The sequence below is a fragment of the Neomonachus schauinslandi genome, chromosome 8 (assembly GCF_002201575.2).
Source record: "Neomonachus schauinslandi chromosome 8, ASM220157v2, whole genome shotgun sequence".
In the NCBI taxonomy this organism is placed as follows: domain Eukaryota; kingdom Metazoa; phylum Chordata; class Mammalia; order Carnivora; family Phocidae; genus Neomonachus; species Neomonachus schauinslandi.
In genome coordinates, this window is record NC_058410.1 from 53,179,020 (window position 1) to 53,200,777 (window position 21,758).

Consider the following 21,758-nt stretch of genomic DNA (forward strand, 5'->3'; position numbering starts at 1 on the left):
AAAAGTTGTTATGGCTTCTTCCCCCCTTCAAATCTACTCCTGGCAAAAGAAAGATATCACCAAATTTATTTTAAAGTTGGGCTGCAGAACTAATTAAAGGCTGAGAGCTTTTCCCAATTGGAAATCACTAGACATCAAAGTTCAAAAAATAGTCATTCTCGGCTTCAGAACCCATTACTTTGGAGAAATTATTGTGATTTCATTAACACATTAATTTTGCAACACCATCAGCTCTCACAGATGGTGAAGACATGATCTACAATTCAAATATGACTCTTGTTTGCACAAATGTCTTTCCTTCATATGGCATTTTAAACAAGAATTAATATGAGTAATCTTGCCATAGCTATAAACAGATAAACAGATGTCAAAATTTTCAGTAGTTCTTTCAGTGCCTTACTTTTCTGACTGAAAATTACACACACGATTTTTTTCTTTTTCTTTTTTCTTTCTCTCTCTCTCTCTCTCTCTCTTTTTTTTTTTTTCGTCATTTCCTTAGCACTCAATCCATACAGCAGCAGAGGAAGAATTCTGAAATGCAGTGAAATGGTGAGTTCACTGAATTCAATGCTCTCCTCCATAAACCACTGGTTCCAATATCACTCTAAATGGGACCTTGTTTTTGTTGAGGAGGGTGTGTGTTGTTCCGTTGTTGGTGCATGTTATTTTTTTTTTAACTATGGTAAACTGATAGCATTAAAAGATGATAACTTTTAATCATGATTGGTCACATCAACAATGCAAAAACAACATATGCTGGGCATTTGATTACTCATCTCATTTAACTCTCAGCTTTCCTTGACTGTAAACAGTGGTGGTATGCTAGTATGTGACTGGGGGTGCATACACTTGTGGCAGATGTGGGTCTGTATGTGTAAATCCACTCTCTTCCTTCTCTTTTTTTTTTTTCCCACTGATACTTGCAGGTAATATACTGCAAGGCATGAGACTGAATAACAGATACTTACTGGCAAACATTTGTTTTTTGTGTAGTCTCATATGAAATTACCCTTTCAAAAATCCTTGTTGCGAGAGGAATAATTTCAATGCTAAAATACTTCTGGGTTTCGGTACAGTATTTTCAGGTTTCTTTAGAATTACGGGATTTTTTTTTTTTTAATCATAGTTGAGATGTCTACAAGTTTACAAGTTAAGTGCAGAATTGTCTCTGATGAAAAGAAACACACAAAATCCATCAGGCCCTCAAAATTCTTATCTAGATAAAGGTTAATAAACTAATAGTTAAACCTTGAGGCAAGTAAGTTATTATTTTTAAAACCTGATCATTTTTATAAAGTTAATATGTAATAATGTGACATTTAAATCCCTGTATGAAATAAAGCCACCCGATTCTGTTTCAATATTAGGCATCCATAGAAAGCCTAAAATGTAAATTTATAAGCTTGAAGGAAAGGATCAAATATAGCTTCTTTAATCATGAACTAAAAAATATTATCAATGAATTAAACTAATTAAAATAATATGCCAAATTTTCTGGCATATTTCTTTTGGATCTTATTTTTTAACCATAAGGGGAAAGAGTTTTCTGAAATCCTTAATTGGTTTTTAAATTGCCAGATTGAATTATTTGCCTCCAGAGGATTCCTCTGTTTCCTCAAGCTAAATAAATATTTTCAAGTGGAGTCAAAAAAATAATCTAAATATAACTTAAATGTTCTCCCTTCCTTCGCTTCCTTCACTTTTAATAATTCAGTGATGAATAAGGAATGCTCATAGATCCATCCCAATGATCAAAAGAGAATTCTCTACCACATTTTATCTATTTCCACATAAAAAGAATTTCAGACATCAAAGTTTTAAAGTAAAATTCTATTGCATCAAACTTTCCGGTTAAAGCAAAGGCCTAATGTTTACAACTTCATTTTCTACAACATCCTAAAGCATTTAGGTGATAGTGTGAAAGTTTTATGACTATCTCGTTTTGGGTAATGTGAGTGTGAATGTGTGTGTATCTTTGCCCTATTATATTTCAATTCAGAACACTGACCTAAAAATACAGAAAAGCAACGCTTCTGATGAAGCAAAAAATTATTAGAGGAAAAAAAACCTGTCACTTAAGAAATAATGAATCAAGTCTGTCTTACAGGACACATCATTTAAGATGAGGTCAATGAATTTACGGCACAAATGGCTATATCATGCGAGGCAATAACACACAGTTCCATCATTCATTCCACATCTAACTAATGACACACTTCTGGTAATTAAGGATTTCATCATAGGAGCCTGAGCTGACTACTTAAGATGTGACAGTTAGGTGAAAATATATACTATAGAGCTCTCTCTTTAATAAAATAACATTTGCATATCCCTGAAATACACAGCATGTGTCTCATAAACTATGGTTTTCTGAATTGCGTGTTATGGGGTATTCTTCCTTTCTTTTTCCACAGGCGGCTTTAATTTTTTTTTTTTTAACTTTTTGAGGCATTAGTTTTTTCTTATTATGCCAAGAAGTACCAGAATTCCTTCAGATATTTTCAAAGATAAAGATTAAGAAGTGCAGAGCTCAACTCACTGGGCTCTGGAATGATTTCCCCCTAATTCCACCCCAGCTTTGTTTCTGTTGGAATCTGGCCTCTTTGGTCCCACTTCTCTCCCTAACAGGTCCCAGATTGGACAGAGCTGAAGCTGAAGCCGTTTAACGATGGCAATCTGGGGACTGAACAATCAGCTAAGGCAAGGCCATTGAGCAAGACAGCTGAAATGCTTTTTTTTTTTTTTTTTTTTTGTATCACCAGGAAGACAAAAAGATCACAAAGGAGATAAACAAATGCGTATTCCATTCAACCCTATAACAGCAGTCCTCAAAAAGATTAAATTTACCTTCCTGGGATGTGTCCAATTCTAAACAACAGAATGAACATTTCCTTTAGTCCATTTAGAGTATTTATATTTTGGTGGCTGACTGCCAGGGTAGTACTTATAAGCTCAGTGGCCTGATGGATTCACTCCTTTCCTGTGAAATAAATAAATGTGTGGCAACCTACACCGCTAAACTACTCAAAAGACACTGCCTCAGCAGAAATATCACTTGCTCTTGATAGAAGAAAACTGGAAGGCAGGACTTCTGGTTCCTATAACTCTTTCCATCTTGTATTTCCCCTGGAAAGAAAGAAAGCTATTCATGTTGGCAACTGAGCCTTTATTTTTATATAAACGTCCAAAGTCAAAGCCAAAGTATGCCATGAGGTTACCCACATGGGCATAATATATACATTCTGCTGGGCTTAAGAGAAGATTCGGGTGACCGGGGAGGGGGTCAGGGTTCCTAATTAACACATTAATCAGCTGTTGACTGTGGGAGTGAAGTTCACCCTTTAATGGAACCCACCGCTGCCTTCTGAGTGGTAATTTGGCATGAGGCACTATTTAATTAAGAAATCCTTTTGCTGAAATCTTTCTTATCTGGGCAAAGACATTTGTCGCAACGGAACAATAAAAAGATATTAGCAATCCCCTGAATGCCATCAACATTTTGAAAAACAAAACAAAATCTTCATGTGCTCCTAACTTTCCACAAATATAGCACCCAGGTAATAGCTCAGAAGTTATAGCTCCTTAAGCGAAATTGTAGCTTGCCCTAAGAGGCCAGTTCTCTGGGTCTCGGCCTGTTAAATGTGGTGCTGATCTTGCAGTCCACATTAGCTCAAAAGGAAAAAAAAGAAAATCATGAGCTCACCCAAGAGTGAAGCAAAGGAGGACAGATAGACAAGGATGGGGGCGATCTGTGTTTTTATTTAAAGAGTCTGTGGTCTTCCCTACCTGTCGTCACCTCACCACATGAGTTGAGGGCCTCAAACCGACCCCACCTGGAAACCTGCTTCCAGCCTGACCTGGCGGTCCCATGGTCCCAGCAACTGTTTTTTGGGGGTAGACACTGCCTGCATCAGGGCCTTAATTCAGTGCCCTGGGGCAGCAAAGATGCTATGGAAATCACCCGGGATTTGGAATCAGAAGATGTGGGTTTGAGTCTGGGCTCTGTTGTTTACTAGCAATGCAACTTATGAAAATCTCGGCTGCGGTTTTCGCCTTTGTGAAGTGGACCTAACAGTAGTAAGGAGCAGTGCCTGTGTGCCAAGGCAGATCCCTCCGCTTGCGGCACAGTACATTTTTTTCAGTCCCTAGCCCACCTCCCTCATGGTTGCTGATGTCCCAGGAACATCCCATATGTTTAAGTTCATTTTAACTAATGGGAGGATGTTTCTATGGCAATGTGAGTAAGGAACGGGTAATTGTCATGCACAGCTTTCCTATGAGCCTGTGTGTCTTGGAGACGGAAGGGAGCGTGTTTCTCTCTGGGCAAATGCCTGCAGCACCTCACAGACACCAGCCCCCAACCCAGCTTCCTAGGAGACTGTCCCAGGGTAACAGAGGCGTTGTCTGCAGGGAACCGAGCTGATGGTTCTATACGCATCCCAGCTGACCACCAGCCTGAGAAGACCCTAGTCAACTCCTCCTGCCAGAGCCCTCCTTTTCCAAGGCCAGTCATTCTCTAATTCAAGCGAAAGCTTGACAAAGCAGCATGGCTGCTTGGAAAAGAGTGTTCGAACCATTAAAAGGAATAATTCCTCTCCGGCTCAACTGCTGTTTGAATAGTGGAAGCCATAAACTGTGCTATTCATGTTTTATTAAAAAACAGAGCTGATGGGCGCCTGGGTGGCTCAGTTGGTTGAGCGACTGCCTTCGGCTCAGGTCATGATCCCGGGGTCCTGGGATCGAGTCCCACATCAGGCTCCCAGCTCGGCGGGGAGCCTGCTTCTCCCTCTGACCCTCTCCTCTCTCATGCTGTTTCTCTCTCGCTCGCTCTCTAATAAATAAATAAATAAAATCTTTAAAAAAAAAAACAAAAAAAACCCAGAGCTGATGAGCAATCTGCTTGACTCATTACATGGAAGGGCCAAAAGCCACAGTAGCACCAGCCTTTCAGACAGGATGACCCAGGCCCTGCATGGGAGAATGCATGTGAGGACAAGCCCCCATGGAGCAGGGAGGGGTGCACCAAAACCTGATTCGGGGACCAAGCTCACCATTCCAAGTTTCCTTGCAAAGCTGGATTAGAGAGTGAAGGACAGAAAAAGATGGCCTAGCCATAGATTTTTTGCAAAGCCACCCAGAAATCAGGAGAGGGATTTAGAACAAGCAAGGGCTATTTTTTTTTTAAAGCAAATTCATGGAGAAGTTCATTTTCAAAATAAACTTTCTGCAGGTTTGGATTTCAACATGATGATGTTTGCTACATAGTTATTTTTATTTATGGATCTTATTCGGTTTTTTGTTTTGCTTTGTAGTTTGGTCTCTCTCTCTCCCCTCTCCTTTCTCATTCCTCTAATTGGATCTGGAACTCAAGGAGAGGCAACGAGCATCTTTGTTAGAATTTAAAATCTCATTAGAAAACCACCCTGTAGGAACCTTATACCATGACTCAAAGTTCTCGTATACATTTTAAGCTGGATTTTAGAAGTCTTGGCCCAGGTGACCAAGGCAAGACCCTTCTTTTGCACATGTGCCATGAACTCTGTCAAGCAGAGAAGAGATGGGCTTGGTTTGCAGGATCTCAATGAGCGTTGACAAAAGGCTCATTACTGACCCAAGTCTGTTTCTACAGACAAAGTAAGATATGGAATCCTGGCCTGTATTCAGTGACCATGGGTCCTCCTCACAGCCAAACACATGACTGAGAAGAAGGTCCCTTTGGTCTGACGTGTTAGCTTGCCTAAGAGTATTAGCATATCATCACAAAACTCTCGGCTTCATTTATGCTGAATAAATACAACTTACATCTTCCTAACACAAGTCATCCAGATGGAAACTAAAAAATTTGAACATTGGAAAATCTGGTCTACCTGGTGCCAAATGTCTGCCTCTCTGTTTTCCAGTTATTGGCCCTGAGAGGACACAGAAATAGCCCAAGAGATCTCAGAGCAATGAAATTTAGCCCTGAAAAGAATCTTAGAGATCAGCAGGTCCACTCCTCCAGCCTCCAGCTCCTGGTGGGGTCAGGCACCTAATCACTCTGAGCCTCAAGTGCTCAGCTGTGAGATGAGCTCATCAACAGTAACAGCGCTCCCTAAGAAACATGCCAGGAAGAAAGAACCAGCCCATTCTCTGGCTGCTTCTTGGAGGCTCGTAGCCGCTCCTGGTAAACTCTCATTCACTTACCAACTCTATACTGATTACCTGGAACCTGTCAGACACCCGGCTAAGAGCTGTACTTGCAGAGCCTCATTCAATCCTCTTTTAACAGTCTTGTGCACATTTCTTGGCTCCCTGGTTTACAAACTGAACCAGCTGCTACCTGTGGATGCTCAGGGATTGTCCCCACTTAAGCCCCTGGTGTCCACCTCTGCCCAATCCTCAAATCTCTCCAAGACACCCCATCAAAAATTATGACTTTTATTATAGTGCCTGCTGGAAGCCCCGATTTGATGTAATAAGAATTTAATACTAACGATAGCTACCATTATTTAAGCATTAGTAACCATGCTAACCCTGTTACATGGATTACCTCGTTTAATCTCCACAAGTCCCTTACTACCTGGATAACTGGGGTTTAGGTAGGTTAAATACCGTGCCCAAGATTATCTGTGCAGATAATAGATGGCAGATCCAGATTCTAACTTAGATCTGTCTGACTTCAAAGGCCATATTGCCCCCCCCCACTACTATCTCAAGGATTTTTGCATTTTCTTTTAAAGTTACAGGATTAAGATGGTTGACTAATATTTGATAATAACCTCATTTTGAAATTCCAGAAGTTAGTCCTCTAAGGAACTTCACAAGTCAAGCTCAACCTGACTCCCCCAGCAAGCTTGGGTTCCCTTCTACACATACACAGACAGTCTTCCAGGTAGCACTCAGACTTCCTGTGACAGGGAGAACCATCCAGATACATCCACACAGCCAGTGATTCACATCATAGCGCTCTGTCTCCTTTGCACTGATTTTTCTGGTGACCTTTTAAAGATGATTGCAATACAACTGCAGAGCCCTATGCAGCCTAATTTAAGGCAGCCTGTTCTGTTGATGGACAGTTCTGATTATCAAAAAGCTTAACCACTTCATGTCCCTGTTACTTCCACCCACTGATAGCAGTTCTGTTCACCACGGTCGCTTAGCACAGGCCAACTCCTCTTCTCAATCTCAGCCTGTCAAATACTTAAAAAGAGCCATCATAGTTTCCCCGGAATGTTATTTTTAAACATCCCCTGTTCCTGTGCCCATTCTCCAGGAGGACAAGTTCCCAGAGCCCTCCTGTCCTGTCTGTTCTCCTGTGCCTTGTACCAGGGCATATACTTCACCTTGGTAATGCCCCTCTTAAAGGGTGGTGCCCAGAATGGAATGCAGCAGCCTGACTGGCAGAGAGTCCAGGGAACTCTCCTCTCCCTCTACTAATACCTCCACTAATAACCTCCACGAATATACCTCCACTAATACCACCCAAGAATGTATGTGCTTTTTTTTTTTTTTAGCAGTCATATCCTGCTATAAGGTCTTTGCTTTTTAAAAACAAACATTTACTGAGTAACTGTTACATACCAAGCTTGAAGCTTTCACTTATCTCCTTTAATTCTGACAACAAACTTGTAAAGAAGCTACTGCTTTTTCCATTTCACTTGAAAATGAGGAAACAAAGGTTCAAAGAGATGATGTGGTTTCCCAAAGCACTCACAGCCTACAAATGGTGGAGCCAGGATCCAGATCCAGAACTTGCAACCCATCCTCTTTCTCTCTGCCACACTGCTTGCTTCATTCTGAGCTTCGGGTCAACCAAAACCTTTTTCTCCTAAGTGCTCATCAATCATTTGTTTAATGATATATTCAAGGACTTTTGAGGGTAAGCCATCTAGCCTATTGGGTCTAGAGTTTCAGAAATGAGAAACTCTCTCCCAGTTTTGAAAATCTGGTCAATATTTGTCCTTTTTCTGTCTTTTTAAAGATTCTCCCATCTAACATGATAGAGCAAAGATTATACAAAAGTAGATAGAAAATTATCTACAAGTTCCCTCATAGGGGCTCAGAGATCTAAATTTGCTTAGCATAGCAGGTGCTTTCTGCCTATCTCTTTGCCCACAATGTGGAATTCATAGCCTTCTTTATGGTATCTGTCCTACCCAGTCTCGAGAACATTCTCTTTATGAAGACAATGGAAAGAAACCAAATAAGAGTTGCCCAGCCCTGCCTTCTCACCTGTTTTTGTTAAATATTAACCATTTGCTCTAAACATGGATCTATCCAACTCTCCTTCTGGTTCCTTTCATGAGCATAGCCCTAAGAGCTCCCTTTATTATCTTGGGGCAGTTCCCCAAGGGTTCAGCCCCTCATGCATCCTAGCCTTTTTGACACAGAATTCATTTTTGGAATTTCCCACCCCTCATGTTGCTCCTCCATCACTAAGACTATACTGAGTCTCTCTGATTATGGGACTAAATCCACCTCTCCTTGGAACTTAAACAAAATCTGCTTTTCTAAATTCTAGGGAATGTGGCTAGTCATATCCCAGCATTCTCTCCCTCTCCACTGCACAGTCCAAGATAGTTGGGTTACTTCCTCTCTCCATCCACATACTAAGCAGCTCTCCTCCCTATTAACCAAATGGGGATCAAAGTAAGATTCTCCTCACTGTTTCTCTCCCTTCTCAGAACTATCAACAAGGCATGGGAAGAGAGGTCAATTACTCCATTTTTTAAGAGTGACATTTTTAGCAGATATTTAGGTAAGCTGTCCCATGTCTTGCTTCTTTGCTAAATAATCTATTTTTTTTAAAAAAGATTTTATTTATTTATTTGTCAGAGAGAGAGACAGAACACGAGCAGGGGGAGAGGCAGGCAGAGGGAGAAGCAGGTTCCCTGCCGAGCAAGGAACCCGACGTGGGACTCGATCCCAGGACCCTGGGATCATGACCTGAGCCAAAGGCAGCCACTTAACCGACTGAGCCACCCAGGCGTCCCTAAATAATCTATTTTTAATGTTTGTTTCAGATTTTGTACTCAATACCCCAAAATAATTCTTTAGGTGTTTCTTTTTATTTTCCTAAAATTCCCATCTTACATTTCCTCTGAAGTGCATGGATTGCCATACAAGGATATATTTTCCTGAATTTTACCCACCTATTAGATATGTGGGGTGGGGGGGGATGTTGTTTTATATTTTAGTTCTTCATGTTAGCTCTAGTCTAGGCACACACACAAAAAAAACCCCAAAAAACAAAAAACCTCCAAATATCAGGTATCCCTGAGATTATTTTTATCTTTTCGTGCCCCCAATCCAGGGTAACTTGGTCCTTCCCACTCTCTGCCTTGGTAGAGAGATGTCAGAAGCCATTTGTTTATTCCTGCTCATTACTTTGTTTACTCTTGAGAAGGACTGGTCCCTTCTTCACTATCCCATCTCTTCCTGTCACACCTGCTGACTTCAGTTTTACAGGTTTATTGAAGTTTTGCCTCTCTTCCTTACCTCATAATTTAAATTTTTCTTGATGAGAACCTTAAATCTCTAAATACATCCTTCCCAATCTTCATGTAATGCCCCGAGCTTTTACTCTTCACTTGGAAAGAAGCATGGTTTGGTGAGGAAAGTGGTGAGCTAAGAATCAGAAGACCCATGTCCTGCCCACCCTGTAACTTTGGTTCGTATTTCTGCACTCTTGGGCCCTCTATCTCCCTTCAAGTTCTGCTGTGAGGATCAAAACAAATAGTGCAAATGGAAGCATTCTGAAAAATATAAAGTGTCATATAAATATAGATATTTTAATTTTATGATTATAGATGTATAAGAACCACATTTAGATGTATAAAACAAATCACAGAGCCAACTGGTCTACCTACACTCTATTCTGATTTACCCGTATTCTTCTATTAAACCTCAGTTATAAAAACAAAGAGAAAATCCACCACTATGAATTTTCCTGTGATGTGTACTTCAAAGTAAAAAAGCACACCACAAAAATAAAACCCAGAAACCGAAATCAACAAAACACTTGACCCCCAAATTCTCCACTGTTTCCAATGGCTTGTGGAGTGTTTGACAGCAACGTAATTGCAGTAATGAGGAGGTTTGCGGGCCAGGTTGTGGTCATAGGCTCACTGTGGATGTTTTAGCCCTAGGCTCAGCTTCAGGCCAGCACCAGTCGCCTGGGCCAGAGTCACCAATGGAATCCCTTATGCTTAGTCACACACAAATGTGACATTTATGGCATCTGGTGCACAATGCTGCAAATTCAAAAGGCCTAGGATGCTGGGCTTACAAACTTGGGGAAAAGAAATAATTTAGGTTGCCTATTCTCTTGTCTTTTTAGTTAATTAAAACCTGTGAGAACACCCACTTGGTGGCAGTTCCTTAAGTATCTAAGAGGCATGCGCTGAGCTGCTTCTGATTCTGGATCTACATGTTGGTTCCTTTGTCTCTAAAAAGCTTCCTGGATCTTTGTGGACGGTTGTTTTGCCTGGTTCTCTTCCATCTTTGTTCCATGAATTTAGCCATCCTGCCTTGCCAACCACCTGGTTGAAAGCCAAAACTCCACCAAAGCCAGATTCTCCACCGACGATCCCTCGTACAACTCCGTTCTCATAAGCAAATCCTGGGTTAGCCCAACCCAATCCTCCCATCCAGGTTTAACACCTGAAGTGCTAAATGGTATGAAGCAGGACAGCCTGGGACAAAGATATGTGTTCCTATATGTTGAAACATACCTGTTATTCATATAAGTCCTTTCTCCCAGTAAATTCAACTGACTCAATAGACACTACCACAGTATCATTCACTAGAAGTCTGTAAAGAGACAAGCAGCCAGAGGCGCCTGGATGGTGCAGCTGGTTACGCATCCAACTCTCAGTTTTGGCTCAGGTCCTTATCTCAGGGTCATGAGACCGATCCTTGCACTGGGCTGTGCTCAGCGTGGAAACTGCTTGGGACTCTCTCCCTGCCCCTCCCACTTGTGCTCTCTCTTGAATAAATAAATAAATAAATCTTAAAGAAAAAAGAGAGAGAGACAAGTGGCCAGATAATATGTTTTATTTTAGAGATAAATAAATTAAGACTAGCAACAATTATATATCAATTGTCAGTGTTTGGATATCTCATAATCCCTGCATAACTAACTACATCATTCTTTGGTTTACTCTGACAAAGGAAACGAAATAGGGAGGAATACTTCCATTTTGAGCCATTGTACAATTGGACTCTTGGCTCCTGGGTGAAGAGAAATGAGCATAACAGAGCTACCTAATTCAAACAGCCTGTGCAATGGGCCTCTGATTTGGTAAGATACAAAAGACAGGCATATTTGGGAGGTAATCTAAATGCATGAGGCCAGGCCTCTCTTCTACTACTTAGTATGTCAGAGTGAAATAAAAGGCATTACTGAGTATATTCTGCCACATCAAGGCATGCACGTGGTACCAACTAGCACATGCAGAAGTTGGGAAGAACAGGAAAGGAAAGAAGGAGGAGGAGGAAAAGAACTGTGTATTAACTAGCCTTGTGTCAGAATGGAACCCACGAGATGCCAAGTGCCTGCTATGGCCATAGCCCTGCTGCTTCCCTGGCCCCAGCTCACTTGCCCCAAGGACACCTCAAGACCTTGGTCTGGCTCTTCCTAACAGGGACAGAGTAATCCAACAAACCAATTAGCTATTCCTTCCTTGGGAAGGCGGGAATTAAAATAACTCCGAGAGACTAAGTAGTGGTGGGGAGAGTGCTTATGGGAATAAAGCCAGAGGACCACCGAGGACGGGCAGTAAGCAGGAGTCAAGGAACAGGAGAGGTCACATGGTGGAGTGGGGAAAAGAGGGCTGAAGTGGCAGGAGGAGAAGTCAAGTGTCCGGGATTGCAAGTCCTTAAAGGCCAAGTGCTAAAGCAGGAAGCAATGATGCTTGCACCCGGGGGGGGCAGTAAGGCAGGCCAGCTGCCCACTTACTAGTACTGTGGGGTGGTCTTTGCTTCCAGAACAACTGCCCATGCTCCATGAGGATAAGCAGCAGTGGCTACCCCCGTCTCGCTTACTTCCTTGGGCTTCTTTATAGTGAGGCTCTATGACTTTAAGGAGACCAAGGATCTAGTGCAGTTTTATATACTTTCTCTGATTTAATCCTTACTATAACTCGGTCAAGTATCACTCTCTATGGAAGCATGGGGAAAACCTAGGAAGGGGTAGCGACTTCAGAGTCCTTGAATGATCCGCATGATACTTGCCCCTGTGATGAAGAAGCTCTCTGCAGCACATTACCACTGTGTACCCTGCTGCGGGTGTGGGCTGCCAGGGGCAGCCTCAGCCCACAGAAGCAGGAAGTTGACACCACGGCATGCCTCTTACATATGACTCTGGACACCAGCACTATATCGGAGGGTCACCACAGAAAGGAAATATGACTGTCACATCAGGTCCTTGCTTGTTCCGAAGCCCACTGCAACTGCCCCCTTCTCACTGACCATTCCTACCCCAACTTTCTATTGCCTACAGGGTATTCTGGGAAACTCTAGTCCCATCCATGCCCTGCTCCTGAAAAAGGATTCTATGGCCAAGTGAGTTTGAGAAATGCTGCATACTCTATGCTCCTTTTGGAGAGTCTTAATGCATATTGCCATATTTAAGCCTCCTCTGAGAAGTTCTGCAGAAAAGAAACATGTTTAACTTCATTAATCCAGAGTTTCCTCAACTTTGCAAAAATAGAACTCTTTTTTTCCTAGTAGAATCCTATAGAAAAACACTTTGGAAAATGCTACTTTAATGAATTGGCTGCATATAAGACAGAGGCAGGAAACCTAGGCCTCACCACTAAAGTCTCTGTGGTGCTGGGTCTGAGTCTCATGGAACTTTCATGCCCCCAGTGTACTGTCCTGCACATGGGGAGGGTTCCCATGCAACTGTTGGTTGTCAACCAAACCACAGGAGAAGGGAAAGGTGATTTCCCACGCCTGCGCCCTTCTGCCTGTCAGCAGGCTCCGTCCTGCCAGGAGTCAAGGTTATGTGGCCCCTTGTTGCACTTTTCTCAGCCCTCATCAGCTTCCTGTTCTCCCCCAGGCCTAGATGCTATTACATTTCAGCCTGTGGTTTCAGCTTCTGCAGTCACTACAAACTCAATTTCTGTCTTCTCAGTTCTAGCTACCCCACACAGCTCACAAGCCCGGCAGGATGTCATGAATACCGTTACCTGCCATGTGACCCTTCCAAACCCCGAGGCTCCACCCAAGAGCATTCTGGGTCACACCACTGCCTTTTCTGCATGACAGACGAACGCACGAGCATCTCATGGACAAGCCACCACGATCGAGGCGGCCAACTCTTCCAGCACAACAACAAACGGCATGTCGGTATTTTCATATGTACACACAAAGGAGGGTCTTACCGGTCATGCTGAACACAAATATAAAACCAGGAGATATTCCCTCCACCAGCCTGGCTGGCACACTGATTTTGAAGTAAATTCGACTGGTCTATGAGGATTTATTCTACTCCAAGTCCCATCAGTCGGTTTATCTCTTCCTTGGGCCATTCTCTGCCACAGGCCTCCAGGCAAAGTCACCCTTATCACGAGTGAGTGACACAAGTGTCCTAAAGAGCCTGAAGAACTGCAGTCTCCAAGGGAAAATGGGTGATTAACTATCCCTAGCCTAAGTAAATTCTTCTAATCAGACACCTGCCTCCTGTAACACATATTTCACGGCCTGATAAACCCAACAGCAGCGTTGGATGGCCTGATACCGTGGTTTCTAACAGGTAACCCGACTCTCTCAAGTTCCACCAGTTGGAAGCAAGAGGCGAATTCTTTTCTAAGTCCTCTTGACAGTATATACAATCATGTTAAACATCCATGTGACTAAAAAGGGTTGTGACACTTATCTAAGGAGAAAGCATGCCGCTACCTAAGCCTCCATATCCCTGGCTAGAGACTTTAAGAGAACACAGGCCTGGCCCTGTGATAGTCACAGTGAGCCGTGGAGTGAGCAGGCTAATTGAGCTTTTTGCTGAGCACCAGTGAGACGTGAGACATGAGTTTGGATTGGAATTCCATTATGAGTTTTTAATAATTAAACGCTACCTGTTTGGAACCTCATTCTTCTGTATTACTTTTTAAATATTAATCTATTTACATCAGCTGGACTTCCTGCAGCTTGACACGCAGTACGCGGGAGTCACACTGAGACAGACAACCGCGCTCCTAGCTTAAACCACCTTTGCTGCTCAGTAACAGTAAATGTGCCACTGGCCCCATCCTCTACCATAATTATCCCACCTTTTAGAAGGTGGCTTCCTCCATCTTTCAGCACACTCACAATTTCCTCAGCATTACAATGACTTTTTAAACTAGCAAGAATACAAATTAATCTTCTTTGGAGAGTTTTAGAACACCCCCCCCCCCGCCCCGCTGAGCTCTTCAGAGGGAGGGAGCCTGCCCTCCTCAGAACCAGGGTTAGGATATGGATGCGGAAGGCGTGTGAGCATTTCCTTGGATGTTACCCCACACTGTGATGAGACTCCAGCATAAAAATGCAAAAACAGGAGCACACATAAAAACCTCATTAAGGGCTAACCTTGCTTTACACAGTACCCTCAAGCCAACAAGGCTTCTCTCCAGGTGCCCGGCAGCCACTCTCCTTCTGGGCAAACGCTCCTGGGGCTTTGGCTGTGTCCTCCTCTCCTCCCATTTCATCATCTCTGTCAGCAACTCCCGGGGGGCCCCCTCTCTCTGCTGCTGGGAGTCTCTGGCTCGGGTTTTGCTGCCTGTCCATCGTCTTCCAGCTCAAACGCAGAACCTCCTGCACACAGAGATGGGGCCTTCTCAACTACCTGATTGCAATGGTGGACGGCCTGAGGTCAGACTTCAATGGAAGTGGGATTCTAAGCCAGGCAGGACAATTAAGGACCATCTAAATCCAAGGATGGGAGAACCGACACAGCAAGTGTCCACTGCTCTGGAGATTATGGACCCCACTGTTTCTGAAGTCAAGGCAATCATCAGACCCGTGTCTGTACTCGACCCCCTGCAGTGCACGCCATAGAACAGTCTCCAATTCGGTTTCAATTTGAGAATTTTATTCCCTTTTAAGACAAAGCTAGCAGCACAGAGCAGCCATGGACTGTTTTTATTAAAGAGTAAAACACCATTTCGCTTAATACAAAAAGATGTAGGATTCAAAGCAGCAAATTACATGGGAGATACCTTAACTACAGAACAAGGGCCCTCCCAGCTGCCTAGCTCTATGACCACAAAGTGCCTTCATACAGACACTCCCAGGAGATTAAACATAAAAATCTCTACCAGATGTCAGTATATTGTTTTACCTGTCAGTACTATTGAATGGCTCATGCAAAATGCCTAAATGCAAATGTCCCTAATTAGTCTCACAAGGAAGCCTGGGTCCTGTGCACCCTCCAGACAAGGCACGGTACCAGCACGGCTGGTCCAGGAAGGCTGCAAGACCTACACAGTGACTGGTGGGCCCCGGAAGCTGGGAGCACCTTGGGAGAGCTGTCCATCCTAGAATGTGAAGGACAAGTCGGTTCCCAGCGTGCAGGGAAAATGCTCCAGAGGAAAAGAAGCGCTCCAGGCTTATTGAGGGTTCTGCCATGGCTGAGGCTGCCATCCCCCTCAACCAGCAGTGTTCAATTCTCCCTGGGGCAGGAGGCTCCTTTTCACCCAGAGTTTTTAGATCCATTCCCACCAGTCCCAGGAACGGACCTCGCCTCCTCTTCCCTCTCGAGGCAGGGCTAACAAGTGAGTGGAGAAATGGGAGAAATTGGGCACCTACCCAACCGCACATTCTCTCCAGAGCTGTCCTCTGATTGTCGTGTGCAGATTTCTCCTTTGGGAACACACCATCCCCTGAATAACTCCTGGTTTTAAGGGAAGCAAGCACTTGTTATAGGTGGACAGAAGGTGTTCAGAAGCAAGCGCTTGTTATAGGTGGACAGAAGGTGTTCGCCCACTGAGCTTTTTGTGTTGTAAGACCAGAGGAAAGCAGAGGAAGTGAAGCTCTCTCCATTTCCCTGATTCCCAGAGGCCATGGTGTCCTCTAGATTCTCTCGGCCTCTTTCCCTCTGATTCTCAAGTGACTTGGAAAACAAAGCATAGCATTCCCCAGAGAATATCTAAAAGCTTCATAAATCCATTAATATTCGGTCTAAATCTTTCTCTGCTTAATTCCATTCCATGATTCCTACCGTAATTATACCCTTGTCTTGATTAATAAATGAATGCCTTCCTTCTTTGGTGCTGACATCCTTCAGATACCTGAAGACCACAATCGTGCCAACCACCCAAATCCTCAGACCTCACTAATGTGAGCCAAATGCAGTAGAAAGAATGATAACACAGTCCCTGTGTGTGCCTCAGACTCCGGCTGAATCTTTCCTGCTTTGTTAGCTCCCAAATCCTTATCTGTGGAGCAGCTCCATTTTGAGTTTCCGAATTATCAGCCAAAAGGGGAAATGCCAATAGGTCAGAGCAGTACACAGTTATTAGAAGATATTCAAACTAATGCTCCCACTGAATCTGTAAACAGGAGACAAAAATCCCCAGAGTAATTAAGTGTAAATATGTCAAAATTTTCCATCAATGATGCTGAGTTACTTTTTTCTTTTTTTAAAAAAAAGGAGGAGCATACTTTAAACAGTGAAAATGACAGATCACTATCACATTCCCTTTAGATATTGGTTTTGCATTCAGCATTTAACAATTCAGCAACTTTTGGAAGTTCAAAGTCATGACACCTAGGAGTTGAACTGACCCCATAAAGTCATTTCATCCCACCTCCCAAGCAGTGCAGGGAGCCCTACTACAATATGCTCAGCTGGTCATCATCTGACTCAACTGTGATGCTGCTGCCAATGGGGAGCTGACTACTTCACAAGGGTGCCCATCCCACTCTTGTTAGCAAACTCTTTCTGATACTGAGAAGAGGTCTGCCTTCCTGCAACTCCTCCCCATAGGTCTGGCCACCCCCTCAGGTCCACTCAGCATGGCTGCATCCCTGTCCACACAGCCACCCTTCATATACCTGGCAATGGGGGTATGTGCTCCTTTGGCCTTTTCATCCCAGGAGGGACGTCCTCAGTCACTTCTATTGTCCTTAAGGCATCATGACTTCCAGACCATCACAGCCCAGAGTGCCTTCATCTCATCTCCGTTTCATTCTCAATATATGACACCCAGGGGAAGCACGACACCCTCTAAGGCCACCCTCCATGGATGGGCAGAGCTGAGATTCCAGGAGACTACATGATGTGATTTTGTGGTTGCTGGAAAGATCTGCTTTCTTCTTCCTCAGCCATGACATTCTACCTTTAAAGATTTCTTTCACTAGGTTTAAATATTCCAGATCTAGGACTCCGTTAAAAATCCAAATACCCCAGAAGGGGTAATATTTTAGATCACCAGCAGCCAGTAGGAATTGATTTATTCAGCATCTTTGGACTGAGACCTGGATTCTAACCGCAACTTCGTCATTTTCCAGCTGCAAAACCACAAGCAAGTCACATAACCTCTCTGAATAGGAAGGAGTTAAGAAGCTGAGGATAAAGTATTGGGGCCTGTAAATTTTTTTTTTTTTAAAGATTTTATTTACTCATTTGACAGAGAGCGCAAGGGAGCACAAGCAGGGGGAGCGGCAGGCAGAGGGAGAAGGAGAAGCAGACTCCCCGCTGAGCAGGGAGCCTGATGCGGGGCTCGATCCCAGGACCCTGGGATCATGACCTGAGCTGAAGGCAGACGCTAAAATGACTGAGCCACCCAGGCACCCGGGGCCCCTAAATTCTTAAGACAACAGTCATCAAACATTAGCCGAGTATCTGTGAACTTAGAGCAAACACATTCTTTCTTCTCTCTTTTCTTCCCACTTACTACCTCTACAACTGTCAGGAAAAGAGAACTGATTTCTACAGACAGGAGTAGAGTGGGTCCTTGTTATCGCTAATATCAAGGCAGTTAAGGAGTGGCATAAGATACCTGCATGAAACTCCAATCAACAACAATCCAATGGTTGTGCATTTTTAATAAATGTTTTTCTGCCATCCCTCTGAAATATTTTTATCACCCTTGAAGCAAAGTCAAAGAGAATCCATAACCTGGACAGGTATTTTTCATCTGGGGTCAGTCCTAGAAGGACCCTTGAGAAGCTCTAAATATTGATCTCTGCAGCAGAAACAGCATGGGATGGATGAAGCTTGTGGTAGGGCATCCCCCCAACCCCGAGTGTCCTGAGCTCCTGCATGCAGACAGCTCTGGGGCTCTAGGTCTGGGTCTCTCCAACTTGAGTATACAACAGAATCACCTAGAGGGCTTATTATAACACAGATTCCAGATATTTGTACACCAATGTTCACTGCAGCATTATTCACAATAGCCAAAGGGTAGAAACAACCCAAGTGTCCATCAACAGATGAGTGGATAAATAAAATGTGGCATATATATACAATGAAAAATTATTCGGCCATAAAAAGGAATGAAGTACTGATATATGCTACAACATGGATGAACCCAGGAAATGTCATGCGGATTGAAAGACGCCAGACACAAAAGGCCACATATTGTATGATTTCTCTTTTATGAAATATCTAGAATGGGCAAATCCATAAAGACAGAAAGTAGGTTAGAGGCTATCAGGGGCTGGTGGGAGAGGGGAGTCAGGGGTTATTGTTTAACGATGATAAAGTTTCTGTTTGGGGTGATGAAAAAGTTTTGGAAACAGATAGTGGTGATGGTTGTACGACATTGAGAGCGACATGGAATCATACACCTAAAATGGTTAAAATGGCAAATGTTATGTTAATCTATATTTTACCACAATATAGAAAAAAATTTAACCCCCCAAATTCCTGGGGGTGCAGGTCTGGGACGGGGTCCAGGAATTGCATTTCCAACAAGTTCCCATGGGATGCTGATGTTGCTGGTCTGGGGACCACATCTTGAAACCACTACTCCAAGCCCAGAGAGGCTACCCCAACCCTTCAAACTCTCTTCTCATCCTGCTTTGCTTTGTGGATTGTCTAGAGAAACTCGAACTTCTGTGCATGCATAGCAACGTCAACACAGGCTAGAAATCATAAAACCAGCCGCGTCCAGGGCGACTTGAGGCTGTCAGTTCTGCCCTGTGGTTTTCTCCCTCTTTTGCCTCTCACTCAGTTTTGAGCCACCACTGACCAGTAGGAATGCCAATAATTAACACCAACTTCAGCGGGGTAGACGCAGGTGCAAGTCAGAAGGGGCTAGAGGGTGAGTGAAGAAGTTTATCTTCTGGGCCTTGTCCTCGGGAATCTTGCCCCACCCTGCAATCCACACTCGCCAATTTAGCAGTCAAGTGTTTTCAGATAGGACTTAGAAAAGTGCTTGCTTCTTAAAGTTTCAAAAGAACTTGAGTGCCAGGCTCTGTGATACTGATCTGGGCAAGATATTCATATGGGGCTAGGAGGATGTAATGCATATGTCTCATTTGGGGTCGAGTAAATTGCTGAAGAGCTCACATTTCTGAGATTCTCTTTTTTGACATTCTTGGGTTCACCTTGAGTTCACTGATTTTCCCAATGGTATTACTTAACTTCTCCAAATTTAATATATTTTTATTCCTGCTCATTTGAGTGTTGTATTTCCACACAGGCATGCTTAATTGAGCAAAGCGTGCTGGACATTTTCCCTACAGAGGTAACACGGCACGGCTTTTTCACCCGGAAAGAACAGCATCCCCGTCACTGCCGTGGAGTGGCATGTGGACATGTGAATATCCACGGCGACAAAGGTGAACCTCAGGCCTGGCCGGGCGAGACCACACATGGCGCGGGTCCTCCCACTGGGCTGAGCGAAGCCGACGGCTTTTACTCAGCAAGCCGATAGAATGTTGGTTCCTTTCAATTTGCAGGGCTGTCATGTTTAAATATGAAAACGTTGCTTATAGCCAAATGTTAGTGACAACAGCCCGTGGCGCCGATCACACTTTGCTCTCTTACTCTTGCTAAAAATAAGCCTGCTTTCTCTGGATTCCTTCAAACTCCACATCTGCAGGAAGTTTTTGTTGCTTTTGCTGGCCCTTTTCTTTCTTTCCCCGAAGAAGATTACGGTTCTTTGGCCCCACCAGGGACCCCCTTCTCTCCCCTTCCTGGGAGAACGGCATTCTGAACAATAATAAACACGCTGGGCTCAGACAATCCCACAAAGGCATCTCGTTGGGTCTCAGTTATTATCACAGGCCCCTGCCTCCTAAGTCTTTAGTGAAGACAGAACTGGGACAGCTACAAGGGGCAGAATCATTTGACTAGAAGTGAAAGACGAGCCCAATGGGATTAGCTGGGCAGGCTGAGAAGCAAAACCCGAGGGCGAGGCTTCTGTGTTTGGGACACACTTGGCAGCCACATTGCACCAGCCAAGCAGATAGCCTGCTCCCTCCCGGGCTGGAATAATTTTGTTTTCCAGGTATGAAATGCACACCTAGCACATGGTAACCACAGTGATGATGCATTCTGAGCACATGTTCAACTCCTCTTAAGGCAAGTATTCAGTTGCCTTTATTATTATTCTCTCTTCCTTTCTCCTGCCCATGGTGTGAGCGAGCAAGCGAGTGGGGGGCAGGGAGGCAGGGGGGCAGAGAGGGAAAGAGAGAGGGAGATGGGGGAGGCGTGGGAACAAATGGTGTAGGTGCTTTAGGTGTTCTCAGAAGCAGCCGGAAGATCTTGTTTGGAACAGGACCTCAACGCCTAGAATCACTCAAGGAGCTTTCTTGCTGGCCCGACTCTCAGGGATGCTGATTCAGGTTATCTACAGCGAGCGGAGCCTCCCTGAGCACTGTGTGTAGCCATGTGGCACCTGTCGGAGCCTCCTGAGCAAAGGCCACGGGTTGGCTCCTGGGTCTCCTGGCTGCTCAGATAGGCTGTGTCCTTCTTCCCCAGTCCACTCTTCCTCACTCCCAGCTGCCTCTGTGGGCCAGTCACCTCTGATGCACCCTCCTCTTCAGGAGCTATCAAGGATTCTGGCTATGAAACGTCTGACAAGAGACAGTCTGGAGGAGTGTTATGGCTCCTTCTCCTCCAGAAAGGAAGATGGGCCAGCTCTGCAGTCCTGGCCCAGCTGTCATGCTCCAAAGGGCCCCAGACAGCTTTCCCCCTTCTGTGGGAAGGGAAGCCTTTGTCTCATTCTCCTTCTGCTCCCAGCTTTGGCTAAGTGCCTGATACATGGTAGGTGCTTGATAGAGGTTTGCCGGAGTGTTGAGTGCTTTCTCGGTTTTCCCCAGAGCTCACAGCCTATGTGGCAGTACAGGTGAGCTCCATTTGGGAGAGGAAATGTGACTAGGGAGAGATGTCTGTCAATGAATTCCTATGAAGTGAGCCTCTGTGAGCCCCAACTTGGCTTATGGAAACTGGAGATTTGTGTCTATGGTGGGGTCCTCATAGAACTGGAAACCCTTGGCTAGGAATGGCTCAAAGAGTGCCAGATGACTGAGACCTGGAACACTGGGCAGCATTTTAAGATCATGACCACAGCAGCTAGTCCTGACTTAGTGTTTCCCTCCCAATTTAATCCTCTCTAGGAATGGTGATGATGTGCAGAGTGCAAGGCTTCCCCACCAGGCCTTCCCAGAATCCGTGTCCTCCTCTTTCTACCTGTGATTCTTAATGCCCAATGGAGCCAGGTGGCACCAGGGTTGCTGATGCGATGCCCTACTCCAACCTGAAGACTCCTTAGGATCAAGTACAGAGGTCCTGGGGAATATATCCTCTACCTTTGTGTTAAATACAAATTCCATACTACAAG

General features: G+C 44.2%; 1 protein-coding gene across 1 annotated transcript in view; it reads right to left on the bottom strand.

The window, feature by feature from the left end:
• LOC110583359 (sine oculis binding protein homolog) overlaps positions 1-21,758 on the bottom strand; it is a 159,182-nt gene that overhangs the window by 22,131 nt on the left and 115,293 nt on the right. The window lies entirely within an intron of this gene.